Raw genomic sequence first — 19,696 nt, 5'->3', positions numbered from 1 at the left:
GTGATGCTAGTTTGATTTCACTCTTAAAATTAAGGTTTCTTTGTGTTAATGAAATAATTTAATTCCACAAAAGCTCCTTTATTAGGGGGGAAGGATTTTAGACAAATATTGTTCACAACAAGACAAACATGTTTTGTTTTTTTTTCATAAATGTTTGATTCTTTAACCAAAATGCTTTTTCATGTGACAACCAATTTTAGAACTTTAATTTTTAAGAGTGTAGCTACATAAAAGAAAACCATTTGGCTCTTTAACAACTGTACACGGATCTATAACTCAATCATTCCATTTTGCGTAATTCAAAGATATTCCAGAATTTATCTGTAATTCTACATAAATAATTTAATGTTTGTAATTCCTGGTTCTAGTGGGCAAACACTAAATGATTGTATAATTTTCTAAATGGGTTTTATTTATATTAACGTGATGTGAAAAAAATACTCGTATTAAATACTGCTGAATATTCCATATGTGAAAGTTTCGTTTTATTTTAAATGTTTTCGTCTTAAAGTTATAAGAAATAATTAAATGAAACAAAAGATTATGGACAAAATGAAAATAAACCAATAAATACATCTCTAACGTCAAGCCACCGCTATTAATGTGTCCAGATTTACACAGCAATTTAATTAAAAAGTAGAAGTTTGCTTATGAAAATAAACGTAAACAACGCGATGGCAATATCATAAAACTCAAGATCAGAAAAGGCTATTGCTGGCAAATGTGTTTGAATAATTTTAAACACGACTGTCAGACACTTTGCGCAAACCTCACACTATTTGGTTACCATCGTGGATTTAATTTGTCGAACCTGCCGGAGAGAAAAAAAAGTTAATAAGAATGTCGCACCCAAGGAAAGTGAACATTCACCACCCCTAACCTTTCAGAAACGCCTGGAGATTTAGGCAACTTAATTCTACCTTCATATTTTAAAGTTTAACGTGACTACCTCTTATTAATAGGTCACACTTTAAATATCATTCTTGATGTGAATCATACGAGCCGCTTTCAACACACTTGTTCACTTTATTGGCAGCATGATAAAAAGGAAATAGGCTGAGTCTCTCTCACTCAACACTTGTCAGCCTCCATTGTCTCATGTTAAACTTAACTGACACTTTTCTTTTTTCTTTTCTTTTTTTTTGCGCTGTGTCGTTTAGTTTTCATAAACAATATGTGAATGAAATATTAATGGTCACCTAAGTGTGTAATTGTTTAAGTGCCCTAAATGATCCCATTTGGAAATGGATTGTTTCCATATACTTTCTTGAGAGTGTTGGTTTGCTGCTCTTTGCCAAGCGGCCCCAACAGCTGGTCACCGGGCAGCGTGGACTACGACTCGGCTCAGCGACGGGACATCTGGTCAGCGGCACGACAGGAGCCCCCCTTCAATCCCCCTCCGCGAGCCTAACACTGACTTTAACCCAACCATGGGACCGGTCCGTAAAGCTCAGGGTTTAGGGAGCGCTCTGACAGGGCGTCTGAATGGGATATTAACAAGCAGACAAAAGACCTTAATAGCTTTTAATTGAACGTCGATAACGTGTGATCAGTCGGGCTCCTGCAGCAAACTTTCGCATAGCACATGTCATCTCCAGTCTCGTTGCTGGGCTCCTGTCCATAAACCACTAGAGGAAAGAGAGAAAAACAATTCACTCAATTATTATTATTAGCTTGTTGAGGTGGGATTTATTTAGTTTGCTGTGTACTTTGCAAAATCTTTCTGAAAGAAAAACACAATAATACAAAATTAACAATGTAAACAAAATAACAATAATGCAAAATACATTCTAAATAAATCTGGGCTATTTCAACCCACATTTAAGTAGGATATTGACAAAGCAAAGTTAAACAAGAATAAAAAAAAAATCATAATGTACATATAACAATGATAAAATTTTATAGCAATATTACAAAATATATTCTAAGAAATCTGCGCTATTTAACCCAAATCAGAGTAAAATATGGACAAACCTAAACTAAACCCGAGCTAAAATTAATATAGGGCTACATTAAAGTTCATATTTGACCTGTATATAGCTTACAAAATAATAAAATTCAATATTTATCACACAAAGTGATATAATTAAATTAACCCAGTATTTAGGTTTGTATTTAGTTTCCCCCATATTTGAAATAACTCTGAATTATTAGCATTAAAAAAAAGCAGAATCATAGACATTCATTAATATTGCTTCGATTTTATTCAAACGTATACGTAAAACAACATGAATTCAGATCAAAGATTGCAATCATCACATCTGCACATGATCCAAAGGAGACTCTGACCCCCCTCAATATTTATGAAAAGGGTTATTCTTGCGAAGTGAGCAGCTGATTGCAAGAAAAGCTCCTCCGTCTTGTTAATAGACGCAGAGATTTTTGCATGTGAAAGGATAGTGGTAAATCCCTCGGCTCTTACCGCGGATTGTCCCCGGCTCAGGGTTAATGAAGTGCGGATAGAGTCTCGCTGATCTCCCGACAAACAAAAACACAACACGGAGAGCTTAGAGCCGCGGGATCAGTGACTCTGATTAAGCTCATTGACTCAGAATAAAAACCAAACAAAACAGCCTTCAGATGAAATTAAGAGTCAATCAAAGTGCAATTTGCATCGTGATTTGGCCGACTGTCTTTTTCCCATGTCTTTTTTGACGACTGCCTTTTTTGGTTTAACAGATGAAATTCAGTAAGGAACGGAAACAGCTGTCCTTTATTTACTTCTTTTCAAGACAATAAAACATATGCAATGCTTTGTGTATAATTAATTAGATATAATTTATTAATGGAAAATATGATGTGATATATAAATGTATGCTAATCAACATATTAGACAAATGGGTAGATATAACATTAAGCAGAAAAAATAGGTAGTCAGATGAATATATATATATAGTTGAACAAAAACAGTAGCAGACAAATAAAACGATTGTAAATAAATTAAGTTAAACCTTACAGATTCAAGATTTTATTTCAATTTACTCAAATATTAACGTGTAATACTACAAATATTAATATGTAAATAAGGGACCAAAAACAAAATGAGGTTTTTGAGTGATTTATACTATAAAGATTTCCTAAACTTAGAAATAAATGCAATATTGAATATAAATGTAAATATTTTAATATTTTGAATATTATCGTAATCATTTTTCCTGTTTTAAAAGTAATGGACGTGTTTATTTTTTGCATAAATGTTACACTCATAATTTTACCAATATTTTGACATTTTATTTTAACAAGGGTTATTAAAAACAGATATAAAAAAAAACTATTTAGTAGCATTTAATATACTATCAGCATAAAACTGTAAAAAAATAATAATTTTAATTTATATAATATTGCATAATGTGAAATAATAAAAATAATCTGTCCAAAATGATCAACTTCAATGCATTTTTTAAAAATCAATATTTATCATGATTGCCCACTATGAGTAATCTACATAATCATCCTGGATGTTTGGACGGAGATCTGGAAACTGGGACAGCAATTGGGCAACAGGATCAGTGGCACCTGCTGCAGGGTCAGGACACCCGTGACCCTCAGGGGAAGGTGATTGGGACACATTCACTCACATTTGTCCTCTGCATAAACTTATCTGGCCATAGAGTGAAGCAGGGGAAGACAGATGGAGTTGTACAAAATCTGAATCAGCAACACACAGAAACATTTAGAAAAACAGGAGGTACAGCAAAACAATAGAAAGATATAGAAACTAGACAGCGAGCGGCTCCCAAGGTACAGTCCTGCGTATCAAATCCAATCCTTGCCTGAAGGTATACGAAGGGTGGAGGTAGAAAGGCCTCCAAGATAACTCAGTAATCATTCCTCCAATAAAACCCAAAGCATTTCTAAACTTGGGTCAGGGGCAAAAGGATTGACATACCAATCTCGACAAATAATGAAAACACTCTTCTCGTAGTCTGGGTAGAGGGGAAAAAAAAGGCATGAGAAGACAGAACGGTCTACTTGGAAAAGCGCAGTGGACATACAGTAATGTGCAAGAATCCCCTGCAGTCAGAGATAACAGTGATGTTGGTCCCAGCAGGGGCCGATGTAAAGAACACTGGTATTAGGTGACAGGATGATTATCTAATCAATAAGGGCGTATGTTGTCGTAACCCCCCCTCTATCACACAGATGAGCGAACAAGAGCAGGACTGTCCCATGGGAGAATTCACTACCCTGGAGGACATAGACAGTTCTAACAACATCCACCCTCTCCATTACCCTCACGCTCTACACTGCCACCTGATGGATGGGAGAAAAACAACACTGTGGACAAATAGATATTTACTTTAAGGGTCAGTTCAACTCCAAAAACAATCATTCAAATGCTTTTGAGAACAGAAAAGTCTTTAATCTAGATTTAAAGATGATGATGGAAGGTGCTTGCCTTATTGACGGTGGTCTTTCAAAGCCAATGGCCACAAGCTCAATCTCTCTTACATTTAAGTGTGGATTTGCAGATACAGAGCAGATCCTGACTGGAAGACTGAAAGAATCTGGTAGGCGGATACATGGTGTTTGCATTATTAACAATGTGTTGTCTAATATGCACAGACTAATCATTTCTCTTCATAAGACCTCAGTGAATCATCATTAGCCACAGGTATTCATTTTGTTTTGTAACTGATGGTGACTTGCATTTTATAAATAACAAAGGACCACGGTTTAAACTAAAATCTACCTTCAGGCTAGAAAAAGACAATTCTGCCATCATTCAATCAGGATTGTGTCGTTACAAACATAAAAAGACTTTTGTGCAACACAAGTGAAGACATCTTTAATAACATCTGAGAGATTTCTGTCTCTTAATTGATAGACGATTTACACAACTCTAATATACAGTTGAGGTCAGAATTATTAGCCCTTCTCTATATTTCCCCCCAATTTTTTCAACATATTTCTTAACATAATAGTTTCAATAACCCATTTCTAATAACTGATTTATTTTATCTTTGCCATGATGACAGTACATAATATTTGACTAGATACTTTTCAAGATACTAGCATTCAGCTTAAAGTGACATTTAAAGGCTTAACTAGGTTAATTAGGTTAATTAGGCAAGTTAAGGTAATTAGTCAAGTCACTGTGTAATGATGGTTTGTTCAAACTGCTAAAAATTGCTTTTATTGTAGCCAAAATAAAATAAATAATACTTTCTTCAGAAGAAAAAACATTATCAGAAATACTGTGAAAAATTCCTTGCTCTAGCATAATTTGAGAAATATTTGTAATAGAGGGCTAACTCTATATCATAAAATTAATCCAACAATATTCATTTGGTTTAATCCAAATCCTCTGAAGTCACATCATGATCTCTTTGTTCCATTTCCAGTCACCTATAAACACTAATCAGTCAACGATCATTCAAAGTTGGTCATGGAAGCTCATTAATGCTTTCCTTACACGAGAACCAATGTGGTTCTTTTCCTGTGTGTCACACGACACATTCAAGTTTTTGCAAGAACCAATGAGGCTTGCTCTTGTGTGTAAAGCATGTATAGACGATCTTATGTTTATAAATATGCACTACAGGTCAAAAGTTTGGGCTGTGAGATTTGAGGAAAATATTTAATTTCGATTTCTTTTTGACAGATATTGAGATTGCGATTTGATTTATAAATAAATTCAAACTGCAAGCTAATTAGAATTTAATTTAAGCTTCAGCTCAATAATCTGTAAGCCATGGCAACAATACAAAACATACCTGTTTTTGTTCGGTGTCTGTAACTTACTCTTATATTACAAATGCTGTTTTTCTTTGATATTAATCTGTCTAGTGATATTAAGAAGCATTCACGCCATCATGCCGCTTGTCAGCACTGTTTGTTTGTTTGTTTTCCTTTTTTTTTATTGTGGGCATAGTTCAGTTGCGCAATTCTAATTGGGCAGAATGAAAGTGTGCTCACTCAATTGGCTAATTATAAAGCCCGGTCAGATCACACGATTTCGGCGCGATTTCCTTGACACGTAGGGTGTCATGGGGAGTCGTAAATGACAAATGTACGTCGTGACATAAGATTTAATAGTTTCTTCTTGTGTAATGTTGCATAGTGCACGACAACCGATACCATGTCTGCAAAGCATATAGACTGGTATTGAAGCGCTTCACCACAGATGTTATTTGCTATTCTTGCTTTCAAATGTACATATTTTTTATATTGCAGCCTACTGCGATTAACTAATCGCAACGTTTCAAATGGCGATTGCGATTTGATTACAATTAATCGCACAATTCTAGTCAGTATGATTTTTAAATGTTTTAAAACAAGCTTATTTTGCTCACCAAGACCGCATTTATTTAATCAAAAATACAGTACAAATTGTAAAATGTTATTGCACGATAAAATAACTGTTTAAAAGTAGTTTATCATTTAATTTAATCATTTATTCCAGTGATTTTAAAGATGAATTCATAGCTTCATTACTCCAGTCTTCAGTCACATGATCCTTCAGAAATCATCATCATCATCATCATCATTATTATTATTATTATTATTATTATTATTATTATTAAGGGTTTTAGTAATAAAAGCAATAATGACTGGAGTAATTATTTCATTTGAAACAACATACAATAAGAAAGCAGTTATTTACAATTTTAATAAATATTTAACAATTCATTTATTTTCTTGTCGGCTTAGTCCCTTTATTAATCCGGGGTCGCCACAGCAGAATGAACCACCAACTTATCCAGCAAGTTTTTACATAGCGGATGCCCTTCCAGCCGCAACCCATATCTGGGACACACACACACACACATTCACACACACACTATGGACAATTTAGCCGACCCAATTCACCTGTACCGCATGTCTTTAAACTGTGGGGGAAACCGGAGCACCTGGAGGAAACCCACGCGAACGCAGAAACTCCACACAGAAACGCCAACTGAGCCAAGGCTCGAACCAGCAACCCAGCGACCTTCTTGCTGTGAGGCAACAGCACTACCTACTGCGCCACTGCTTCGCCTATTTAAGAATTTACCTTTTTTTTATTACATTTAATAAATAACGCCTTGATGAGCAGAATAATAATATTAAAAAAACTAGAAAAAAGAAGAAACTGACCCCAAACTTGTGACAAGTAGTGTATGTACCAAAATGAAATATCCATCATATATAGTGTAGGGAACATGTAACCTTCTAATAATCATTTCACAAATTGTAATGCATAATAGTGTTCTTTCACTTGATCACAACAAATTAGTCCTTCCAATTCTCTGTATCTAATACATCAGACATCCACACGTGTCAATTTGGTCAAAATCCACTCTTATACAACTTGTTTGTTCCAGTTTGATGAAATGTGATACCAATTTTACACTTTTACGGTCAAAAGCTTGTGCTCTCCAACACCTTCACATCACACTCATGTGTGCCACATGCGCAGTAGAAAAGTAACTGAAAGTACATGACATACATATCAACAAGAACACTTTATATAACACAAAAAAATTATGATAATTACTTTAAACAATAAACAATAAAATATGGCTCTTACATATATTAATTGTATCTCTTTAGATGATTTGAAAAAAACTCCAGATCTACTGTATATTTTGATATCTTTATTTTAAAGTTGGGTTGAATTTACTTTTGGGACAGATACATTTCAGATCTCACTGAATACCTAAAGATGTATTTGTGCTTTGAACATGAACAAAAGTATAACAGGTATGAATTGACTTTAGTATGAGTAAATGATGACCGGATTTTCATTCCACAGTGAACTAACCAACATCTTTAATAATGAGTATTGTTGGTTTTTCTACTAGAAAACCCTCTCGGAATTTCGACTACTGCAACACTGTCCCAATCCCACCATACAGTATGTACATATGAAGTAGTTCTTCTGTGTTTGGGCTCATTTAAAGTGGATTAGGTTTGAGAAAGAGGAACTTTCTGGAGAACCTCAGTGCACCCCTGGGTCAGATCGGTGGACCCGGCGAGCCCCTGAGTCTCATAAACATAAAGGAAGGAATAGGTATAAATAAAGGATGAGGAAGGGTATACATGTATTTTTAACAGCCTTCTGTGTGAAGCCTGGCAGGAGAATGCATTTTGGCTTTCTGAGGGGGAAGGGGGCAAAGGGAGGGGTGGGCAATGTGTTTGTATTTGTTTTATTTTTTCGTCTTTTGTGTTATTGTGTAGAATGCGGCTGTGTGGAGTGCCAGACTGACACTTGGGTGACGAATGTAATATATGAATGGCTCTATTTTTTTTAGATACTTATGTATATATACAGTATGTACATACAAATGTGGGTCAAAGACGAAAAAAAAAAAGATTTTCAAGCATAATGCAGCTTTACATACTGTCTCTTTTCAGCAAATTAGCATGTTTCAAGTATAATTGAGCTTTTAATGAGTAAAAAATAATGACTAAAACAAGAACACTAATAATAATTATTATTCATTAATTCATTTATTTTGTTTTCGGCTTAGTCCCTTTATTAATCAGAGGTCGTCACAGCGGAATGAACCAGCAACTTATCCAGCATATGTTTTACGCAGCGGATGCCCTTTCAGTGGCAACCTTTCACTGGGAAACATCCATACACACTCATACACTGCGGAAAATTCAGCCTATCCAATTCTTCTATACCGCATGTCTTTGGACTGTGGGGGAAACCAGAGCCACCGGAGGAAACCCACGCGAACACAGGGAGAACATGCAAACTCCACACAGAAACGCCAACTGATCCAGCCGAAGCTCTAACCAGCGACTTCCTTGCTTAGAGGCGATTGTGCTACCCACTGCGCCACTGTGCTGCTACCATCCCTACAGGCACAGGACGTCATATTGACGTTGTGCCCCAAAGTTGTGGGGACGTTGGATTTTGTTTGGAAGTGAAAATCGGGTTGACGTCAGAACATAAAAACAGGCCCATGTCAATGTCTAACGTTCAACCTAAAATCAACTTAAAATAAATCATACATCAACGCCTAATCATGTTACACCTTGAAGTTGTGTGGATTTTACCACTGCACTGCAAAAAATGCTTTTCTTACTTAGATTTGTTGTCTTGTTTCTAGTCCAAATATCTAAATATTCCTAAATCAAGATGAATTTTCTAGACATGCAAAACATATTGTCTTGTTTTGAGAAATAATATGCCAAAATTAAGTGAGTTTTTCCTTAAAACAAGCAAAATAATCTGCCAATGGGGTAAGCAAAAAAAAAATCTTACGTCAAAAGAAAAAACAAGATTAATTTGCTTACCCCATTGGCAGATAATTTTGCTTGTTTTAAGGAAAAACTTGCTTAATATTGGCATATTATTTCTCAAAACAAGACATTATGTTTTGCTTGTCTAGAAAATGCTTCTTGATATAAGAAATTTAAGATATTTGCACTAGAAATAAGTCAAAAAATCTAAGCAAGAAAAGCATTTTTTGCAGTGTGTGACATCTATCAGATGTTGGATTTTGGGCCCTTTTTCCAACACAACCTAAAATCAACCAAATATGACCGTTATTGGACATCAAAATAACGTTGTCCTTGACACTGGCAAGACATTGAACTTTGTTCACCTGACGTCATGACCTAAATCTAATCTAATATTAACGTCTTATGATGTTTTGTGCCTGCTGGGATACATAAGCTCATTTATGCTATCATAATTGTAAACTATACCTATGAAAATAACCAATCAAGCAAGGCTTTAAGACCAAACAGAATCCTGTGTTGGCTTATGCTTTGGTGTAACTTCCCTTTCTAAAGTGCCAAATTTGGCGCCCAAATTCTGAATGAGGAAAGTTGTATGTGCTGGCCAATTTGTTATTTGCCTAATAAATGACAGTAGGCTACAGTTTTTAATTTTAAACTTTAACAGATTGCTATTTTTTCTTATGTTTCCCAGTGATGGGTTGCAGTTGGAAGGGCATCCGCTGCGTAAAACATATGCCAGATAAGTTGGCGGTTCATTCCACTGTGGCGACCCCAGACTAATAAAGGGACTAAGCCGAAAAGAAAATGAATAAATGAATGAATATTTTTTCTAAGAGTATAAGATGTAAGAAATTTGTAATTTAAAATAAGTATTGTTTTCATATTTCTTTAATTTAAATCTTTGGGAAATGTTTTTGGTACATCTAAACATGTGGTTTGATGACCATGCGACAAGCTAATCCAGCAAAGAAATGTTTAAAATGTCACTATAATGCAGGATTTAAACCACACAATTAACTAGAAAATGATTTGGGTAACTGCAAAATGGTCCACTTTTCATCAGGCTAAATGAACAGTTCAACTAAAACTGAAAATCACCACATGCTTTACTTACACTCAAACCATTCTCTGTGTACATGACTTACATCAGTCTGTTAAACACAGTCAGAGTAGTTTTAAATTTTATTCTGAATCTTCAATGCTGGATTTGCTCTTCAGTGTTTGGACTTTCAGCAATGAAATTTAAACCACACTGAACCAAAGATTATAGAATACACAAGACATGTCACTCGTATACTTTTGAATAGGGAAAAAAGTCACTGTCAATATGGCAAATGAAGCCCCACCTGCTAGTACAGGAGTCAATCAGCGATTGCTATGTAGTAAATAAAGCCCACCTTCTAGTACAGTAGCCAAACAGCGATCGCTATAAAATGACATTTAGCCGGAGATGAGGCTCTGACCAGACATGAGTTTCTGCACATTTTGTGTGATACGAACATTTAGAAATGAAACTAAATAGACAGTTGTTGTTTAATTTTATTGGTTATTCTTAAAATGAAATGTAATCGTAAGTTTGGCAAGTAGTTTTGGAGAATTTTATGTTTCTCCATTCAAACAGAGTGCCCGAGCATACTGCCCGAGAGGCTTTTCAAAGTGAAATGACTAGCCTTAAAGCAGGGGTCACCAATCCCGGTCCTGGAGGGCCGGTGTCCCTGCAGGGTTTAGCTCCAACTTGCTTCAACACACCTGCCTGGATGTTTCAAGTATACCCAGTAAGACCTTAATTAGCTTGTTCAGGTGTGTTTGATGATGGTTGGAGCTAAAATCTGAAGGACACCGGCCCTCCAGGAACAAGTTTGGTGACCACTGCCTTAAAGGGACTGACTGAACTGAACTGAACTCTGAAAACCGAACTGACACATTTTCAATTGACTAGAACTTTTATGTTAAGCTGCCTTAAAACAATCTACATTGTAAAAGTGTTATAGAAATAAACACGAACTTAACTGAATTGAATTGAAATGTAATGGTGTTGGATAGTGGCTTCTATTTTGAAGCTTCTAAAAGTACTGTATTTACATACAGTAAATCCATCATAAAACTCACGCACACACCATCATTTCAAACTTTTAGATTCAAAACTCAAATCTCTGATTTCCGGCAGCTGTGGAATTTAAGACACATGATGCATGAAGCATCTGTAATAAAAATTCTGGGATTAGACTTGTCTCGCAGGAACCACTTACAAAACAAGAAAGCTAGTTGGCTTGGCTTTACTGCATGAGGTTATATAGTAGTTATATTACCCTTACTATGCTGTATCTTACATCAATGCATTATACACATTTGAAAAATGTTTTTTTTTTTTTTTTTTTTTTTTGCTGTTTGTTCAAATAGTTTATTTAAAATATGGGGATTATACCTTTTTAAGATGACAAGACATTTTTGTTTAAGAATTCAGCTGGAATTGATCAACGGTTCATTGCTGTGTCTGCATTTAGAGAAAAGTTGAACTACAGTGACTAAACCTCTTATAAGCAGAAAGAATCAAAGGAGTGGGCTAACATTAATGAAGTAAATTTGGTCAAAGACTGGAAAAGACTCATAGCTTTGAAATGATATTTACATGTTGAGTATATTTCCCCTTGATTGGGCAGTTCATTCCACTGTGGTGACCACTGATAAACAAGGGAGTAGGCTGAATGAATGAAGGATTAATTGCCCTGGAATATACACACATCATATTTATATCATGTTTATTTGAGTAAATGAAAACTACAAATAACACTACTGGTCAAAAACATTTTAGTTACCTGAAATAAAATAACTAAAAATAACAATAAATAGGAAAAATTTAAAATAAAAAACTAACAGTCACTGAAAAAAACTGAGAACTAAACTAAAATCATAACTAGCAAAAATATGTATTATAATAAATAATATATAAATGATCTTTTCCAGAATTAATCTTGCCTGCCGCTGTTTGTAGAAGGACCTATAGATCATGTTCTCTATCAAATTTGTTTTAACTTTTCTTCACTTGCCAAAAGATACAATCTAGGCATGTTTAACTACATATACAGTATGATCATTAATATAAATAAATTATGACATTTTTTGAATTTGTATGGTTTTTGATTTTGTTGTTTTTTTTTTTTCAAACTATTATTTCAGTAAGCTGTGCAAACACTACACTTTGCTCTGGTCGACACTGGACGTGTTCTGCTAACTGATAAATTAGATTTACCAAAACTAAAACTGAAACTAAATATAAAAAAAACTAAATATATATGTATTCACAAAACAAATACAAAAACTAAAACTGACAAACCACTAATGTAATGAACTAAAACTAAACTAAGCTGCACAGCAAATTTAAAAAATATATTACGAAATAAAAAGTAGTTTAAAAATGCAAAACCATAATAACCTGATATATATATATATATATATATATATATATATATATATATATATATATATATATATATATATATATATATATATATATATATAAATACATTATTTACAACATTCATTCATCATTAGTTTCCTTCGGCATAGTCTCTATTTTAGAGATTGCCACAGCAGAATGACAATTCCAGTATTGGCAAACACCCATACAGACTCATCCACACACACACTAATACATTACGGACAATTTAGTATATTCAATTCACATGCATGTTTTCTGACTGTGGGGGAAACCAGGGCATTCGGAGGAAACCCACGCTGACACAGGGAGAACATGCAAACTTCACACAGAAATGCCAACTTGACCTTCTTGCTGTAAGGCAACAGTGCTAACCTTTGTGCCAACATGCTGCAAATTTTAGATAACATATAGATAGATAATATATGCTTGATTTAAAACTAAAAGTGTCAAAACAGCAGGTGTGATGAAGATGCTTTGTTAGAAATTGTTTAATATTCGCACAGGGGAGACACATTGCACATCTATTTACATTCATTTGATGCTTTTTAGTTCTTTAGCAGCATATACTTTTGTGATGCATAACAACACTTATAACCTTAAGACTGACCGAGATCATCTGTGGGCCGCAGAGGTTGAGCAGAGGAAGTAGAAAGGCATGCTGAGTGTTATTTACTTGTTTCAAATGGCTCATAATGGACTCTCCATGCAGTGAGCAAACCCTTGACTCCTCATTCTCCACCCAGGACCCTCAGGAACAGTCCGGCAGATGCCTAACTGAGCCATGACTTCAGGCCAGTGCAGAGAGCAGAGGCTAACAGGGAAATGATGGAGTGCCTGACCAGCTGAAGAGAGAAAGAGAAGAGAGCAGATTAGCCAAGCCAACGCTCAGTGTGTTTGCATGGACAACAATGTTCCATCATTAACATGATTAAGACAATACTCTTTTTAAGAATCTACCGTGTAAACCAAAATGTTTGATTATATTTAAGGGGTAGTTCACCCAAAAATGAAATGTATGAGAACATTTATTGACCCTCCACTTGTTTTAAACCTGTTTGAATTTCTTTTTAACACAAAGCCCAAAGGCTGATATATTGAAGAATATTGTAAACCAGCAGCCAATGATTTCCAGAATTTTTCTTTGGTTGTTGTTGTCATTCATACCACCATACTGCCAATGTCTGCACATTCTGAGCATTCTTCAGAATATCTAGTTTTGTTTTCAACCGAAAAAAGAAATACATAAAAGTTTAAAACCACTTGAGTGTGAGAAAATTTCAAGTACTTTCTAAAGTCACATGAAGTGAGGACAATGTAAAGCATTCCTATTTTAGCCACTTCATAATATTGCGATATTGACATGTACACACTTTAATCACACTATTACTGTCTCTAGGACTTTTTGCCACATTTTATGACAGGATTTATTCACACATAGCAAATGAGCATTATGGCTTCCCACATTTGTACCCTCTGACTTTTGTTTGCATAATATTGAATGGCCAATAATTAAAGGGATATTTGGCCAAAAAGAAAAAAAATTACTCACCCTCAAGTGGTTCCAAACTATTATGAGTTTCCGTTTTCTGTTAAACACAAAATTGGTTATTTTGCAACTTCCACAGTAGGAAAAATGAAAATAGAGGGAAGATAACAGTTATGGGTTTACAACATTTGTTTTAAATAACTTATTTTGTGTTCAACAGAAAACTCAAACAGTTTTGTGACAAGTGAATGGTAAAGAAATGATGACTTAACTTTCAGTTTTGGATAAACTTTCATAATTCTGGAGCTTTTGTGAAACAACTAAAACTGCATATGGTACTGTAAGAATGTAAAAATATACAGTTTGTATGTTGATACATGAACGTCACATGATGTTATGTGGGGCTATAATGAAGTGTGCCAATAATTAATATATGTACTATAAAAATTAAAACATGAACATTAAAGAAATATTCTATATGCAACTCATGTAAACTAATCATACTGTCATATTCAGAATAAATTTATTCATGGGTTGAATGGGTTTTTCATATTCATTATCCTACAAATATCACTATATACTATATGTAAAGCAGTGTTTACAATGCAGAATTGCTGGATGATTAAAAAAACATTATTAGCATGATGGTGTAAAAGCTGTACTTTTCTTACCACCTTATGCCACTTAAACCAAAGACAGAAATAAGTGTAGTCAGAATAGCAAAATAGTATGTGAGAGAGCAAAAATACAGAGCATCAGTTAGAAGAATAGACCCTTTCAGTATAGTGATGACACAATAAAATGCTTATTAGCTTCCTATATATTTACAGTCTTGAATATTTAGATTTTTAAAAACCTATATACATTTAGAAAGCTTTATTTTTATTATATAATCTTTGCATCTGATTACTAATAAACCAGTTAATCCTTTTGTGGGTATATGTGTTTCCAATGCAGAGCCTACGGGCAGGACAGTACATATGACATTCTTCTCTCTTCTATCTGCCATTACCATTCATTCATTCATTTTCTTGTCGGCTTAGTCCCTTTATTAATCCAGGGTCGCCACAGCGGAATGAACCGCCAACTTATCCAGCAAGTTTTTACGCAGCGGATGCCCTTCCAGCCGCAACCCATCTCTGGGAAACTGCCATTACCAGTGTCACACAATGTCTTTCCCCTTTTTAAAAACATTGTTCTGAATTGATTCATTATTTAATTAAAGGTAAAGTTTATGAAAATGGCTGAATGAATCTGATAGAGCGAACACTAACCTACGTATTATTCAGTCACTAGATGGTGTCAAACAGTCAAAAACAGAGGCGGAGTGAAACTATTGACTGACAGTCAAGATGATTTGAAGTACCTGGATGAGCCAGTGTTATTCAGTGGTTGTTACCTCGGATTAACATATCTTTTAGTATAAAACACTTAAATTAAACAATTAAAAAAGAATGCTGATCAAAATAACACTTTCAGAGACTTACCAGTTATTGTGCAATTATGAGTGTGCTCCAAACAGATGACTTGCTTGACAAACTACCTGTAGGTTACACTCCATATCCACCAGACATTTTATTATCACCACTCTATGTTTTTGGAAAAACATTTAATTTATTATTTTTTTGGCTTCATACAAGTTAGTAGGCTTAACTAACCATCAATAAGTGACACTCTTTATTCCTCTCCATATGCACCAGGAACCTTACAAGCACCCCATGCTTCTTGGAAAACTTTGTGCAATTTTGAGTGTGCTCCATTCAGGTGAGTGGGCTTTTTTTTATCTTAGTTAGATTTTCAGTGGGATTTTTGCAACCCAGGTTCATTTTGAAAACGTACCGCTATATACATTTCTGGAGAGTGCCAAATATGTCCCAGGAGGTACTCTTTTTTGCAGTTTTTGTTTTTACAAATCAACCAGAGGCCGCTGTGTACACTTTTTGTAGATCTCAAATTTCTCTCGTGAGTGCCATTCACGTCTGCTGTTCTGGTATAAATCTACCAAAGGCCACTGTCTACTGACTGACTGACCCACCCTCTTCCTTCCCTAAACCCAACCAATAGTGTTTTCAAAAGCACCGATTGACCTACCCACTTCTCTAAACTCAACCACAGTGTTTTAAAAAGCAATCCAGAAAAAAAGCCTTTGATTGATTTATACCACATTTTCAAACTTTACCACATTCTCACTGTGTTATTTACATGTTTTTTGGCTTCTGTTTTTGTCTTACTTGCTTTCTGGAACCGTTCTTCACCGCACATGAACAGTGGAGCCCCCAAAAATTTTTCTTAGGGGTGGCCAAGTAAAGCAATACCAAATCTTGGGCTGGCACACAAAACAATAATGAATATTGTATATATCGTGAATAATGAGTAATGGTATATTTTTGTTTCTGGTAAATTAAATAATGAAGTCTTGAAATATTGCAGTTTATTCCTTGAAATAATTCAGCAAGTACACGTGCAAACCAAATAAAAACCAATTTAAGCTTACTTTAAAAACACCTTTCAGGTAAGTTATTTTTCACATACTTTTATTGTACAGAATACAGTATATGCTATTTCTAAAATTAAAGGAGATTAATGAAGGAATTAATAAATCAAATAATAAAACAAACAAATTAACAAACTAAGAAAAATACATTACACACACACACACACACACACACACACTTACAGACCCTAATACTATTATTTATCCATGCTCCTTTTTGAGAACCAATATATTAATACACACTGTTGTTTTGATGTACCTTTTTGCAAAATACACCCGAAAAATCATTGAGATTTTTGGCCCTTTTAAGTCAACCAGCAAAATACTGCAGTTGCTAAATAAACTAGATTCTGAAAACCCGATTTCAAAATGCATTTATTTATTTATTTTATTATTATTATTATTATTAATATTATTATAACTTTTCATTTAAAAAATAATAATTTCTTAATAAAAAGTGTGCAATCTCAGTGAATCAGCCTCATCGGTGGCGCTGATCAAACAATAACTTAATGGCCGCATTTTTTAATTAATTAATTAATTTATTTACTTATTGAAATATTGTAAATGTATGTAAGTACATTAAATTAATAATATCAACAACTAAATTCTATTGGGGTGGCCACAGGGGTGACCCCTTGGGGGCGCCTCTGCACACGAACCCTTATGTCATAAGTCTGCTGACATTCATGGCGAACTACTGGACAAACTAATAACAGCGGGAAAGCCGTCCATACAAAGGTAAGCTGTCAGCTGGTAGCGTGAAAAGGAACAGCATCATACCATCATGTAGCGTTCATTTTAAAGACAAACTAGCTATACATACTTCTGGATACATAATTTGCAATCTCCAGAAATGTATATAGGGCTATGTTTTGTGCGCCTATGTTGCATTTTGTTTTGTTTTTTACACCTAACTTAAAAACATTAATTAATGTTAATTAATTAATAATCTAAACTCATCATAACATTAATATACAGCTGCTCTTCTCACTTATAATTCACCTCACTTATAATTCGCTTTGGATAAAAGCAAATGAATAAATGTACAGTAAATGTGTCAATCAGGCACCCAGTTGCTGGTAAATTCCTTATTTTTCCATTTAACAGCCATTTTTCACTGACTTTACAAGGTGGTTATCAATCCTAAAATGACGGGAGGCCTCTGACTAGGTAAAGAAAGAAAGATGGAAAGGAAAGGATTAGCCAAGCTTACACTGACAGAGATTCCCTATTTCCAACAAGTCACTCGCGGTTAGAGTAAAGCAGCAGTAACGCTGTCTGACAATTTGTGGGGGAAGCCACAGCGTAGATTCCCTATTAACAAACGCACACTTGATCATCAGAGAAGCTGATATTATAAATATTTACATACTTCAGAGAGACGTGAATTGTCTGGCAGATCAGAATGCAGATCTTCATGGCGCTAAAGAGGCAATGGCAGCTTCTTCTCTGTCGGCTTCCCACATTTGAAGTCAGTTGAGAGTGGCAAACGGCAGAAAAGATGGAAAAGCAAGATGGCATGTAAGACTCTCAGACGGGCGGGAAAAAAGGCTTCAAATGGTTATCAATAAAATAGTCTGTGCCAGGCGCTGCAGTTTAACCTGTTTAGCGTGTTGGGCTTCTGCTAACGGGCCGTGACGTGTGCTGTGCATGGGTTCAGTCTCTTCATGCCTGTCTTCACAAAGCTCCCTGTCGGTTTGAAGAGTTCACAGCTTCTCCTCACACAGGTGAGAGTCCCTTTGGAGTCCCACAGACTTCAGCACAAGACATGACATAAAACAAGAGCCTCTCACACCCGGCAGAAGAAAAACAGACACTTAAAAGGGGCAGAGAGTGACTCGCTGAAGCTACACTTCTTGATTTGATGGGTATTGCGAGAAATGCAGTGGCCAATGCATATGAGGTGTTTTACTGTGCTCTTCAGTTGTATGTGCAGAGGGGTGAAATTCAAGAGTACAATGAGATGGCATTTGAATTTGCAATCACAGTTTTAAAAGGAAAGTGTTAACTACGATAATAATTCAGATAGGCCTAATTATTGTTTTCATATGTTTTGTCAGTAGTGAATGGTATTTAGAAGAATATATTTAATAATATAATATAATATAATATAATATAATATAATATAATATAATATAATATAATATAATACAATTTTCCAGTGTACAATTTTTTTATTAATAATAATAAAAATAATATTATTATGTATAGTGTTATGGAAAAATATTAATATATTATTAATAATAATTTGATTAGCATTACATCAATAAATAAAATCATCAAAATTATATTGATATGTTTGAATATTTTTTTAATCTTTCATTCTTTCATTCATTTTCTCTTTGGCTTAGTTCGTATATTCATCAGGGTTCCCCACAGCGGAATGAACCGCCAACTTTGCCAGCAAATGTTTTACACAGTGGTTGCCTTTCCAGCTGCAACCCAGTACTGGGAAACATCCATACACACTCATTCACACACATACACTACGGCCGTTTAGTTTATTCAATTCACCCATTGCGCATGTCTTTTGACTGTGGGAGAAACCTGATTTCCTGGAGGAAACCCACGCCAACACGGGGAGAACACGCAAACTCCACACAGAAATGCCAACTGACCCAGCCGGGAGTCAAACCAGCGACCTTTTTGCTGTGAGGCAGCAGTACTAACCACTAAGCCACCGTGTCGCCTTTTTAAATCTTTCATATCTGTTATTAATTTTGATTTACTGCTGCAGACAATAATAACCTAAATGTTTATTTATTTAATTATATTTTGCTGCAATGTGGTGGCACAGTAGGTAGTGCTGTCGCCTCACATCAAGCTAGAAGGTCACTTGTTCGAACCTCTGCTGGGTCATTTAGCATTTCTGTGAGGAGTTTGCATGTTCTCCCCGTGTTCGCGTGGGTTTCCTCCTGGTGCTCCGGTTTCCCCTACAAGTCCAAAATCATGTGGTATAGGTGTATTGGGTGGGCTAAATTGTCCATGTACAGTATGTGTGTGAATTAGTGTGAATGGATGTTTTCCAGTGATGGGTTGAGGCTGGAAGGGTATCCGCTGTTTAAAACATATGCTGGATAAGTTGGTGGTT

General features: G+C 35.0%; 1 long non-coding RNA gene across 1 annotated transcript; it reads right to left on the bottom strand.

Annotated features, from left to right (window-relative positions):
• Positions 1-1,510: 1,510 nt before the first annotated feature.
• LOC147831885 (uncharacterized) lies at positions 1,511-18,343 on the bottom strand. Its single transcript, XR_015520194.1, has 4 exons — positions 18,207-18,343; positions 17,978-18,061; positions 13,296-13,464; positions 1,511-1,628 (listed from the first exon to the last, which is right to left on the bottom strand). It is a non-coding gene; the product is annotated as an uncharacterized LOC147831885 (long non-coding RNA).
• Positions 18,344-19,696: the final 1,353 nt, after the last annotated feature.

Source organism: Danio rerio, chromosome 21 (assembly GCF_052040795.2).
Source record: "Danio rerio strain M-AB ecotype USA chromosome 21, GRCz13ab, whole genome shotgun sequence".
Taxonomy (NCBI): Eukaryota; Metazoa; Chordata; class Actinopteri; order Cypriniformes; family Danionidae; genus Danio; species Danio rerio.
Note: the sequence above shows the minus strand (reverse complement) of the source record. Positions and strands in the feature narration are given on the sequence as shown.